This window comes from Python bivittatus, unplaced genomic scaffold (genome assembly GCF_059951505.1).
Source record: "Python bivittatus isolate LINGU-HERP-01145 unplaced genomic scaffold, Pbiv_v1 ctg000030_np1212, whole genome shotgun sequence".
NCBI lineage: Eukaryota > Metazoa > Chordata > Lepidosauria > Squamata > Pythonidae > Python > Python bivittatus.
The window spans coordinates 998,168-998,411 of NW_028277031.1; positions in this window are offsets into that span (position 1 = coordinate 998,168).

The following is a 244-nucleotide window of genomic DNA, read 5'->3' on the forward strand; positions in this document are numbered from 1 at the left end:
AGTCGTGTGAACCAGCCAGTGTGATCGTAAATCACGGCTTGCGGCTCAGCGTGTAGTGCGAACTGTTTATTGACACATCACGGGCCGCCGTCCCCTTCTGCTGCCACCCGTCGCTGGCCGAGCCTCTTCCGAGCGACGGACAGGCCCAGGCCAAGGGGTGGAACAGGGCAGGTGCGCCGCGATCCGGAGCGGGCGTTGGTCGGCGGGGGAAGGGTCAGGTTTGGTGAGGTGGCGCGCAGGGAGC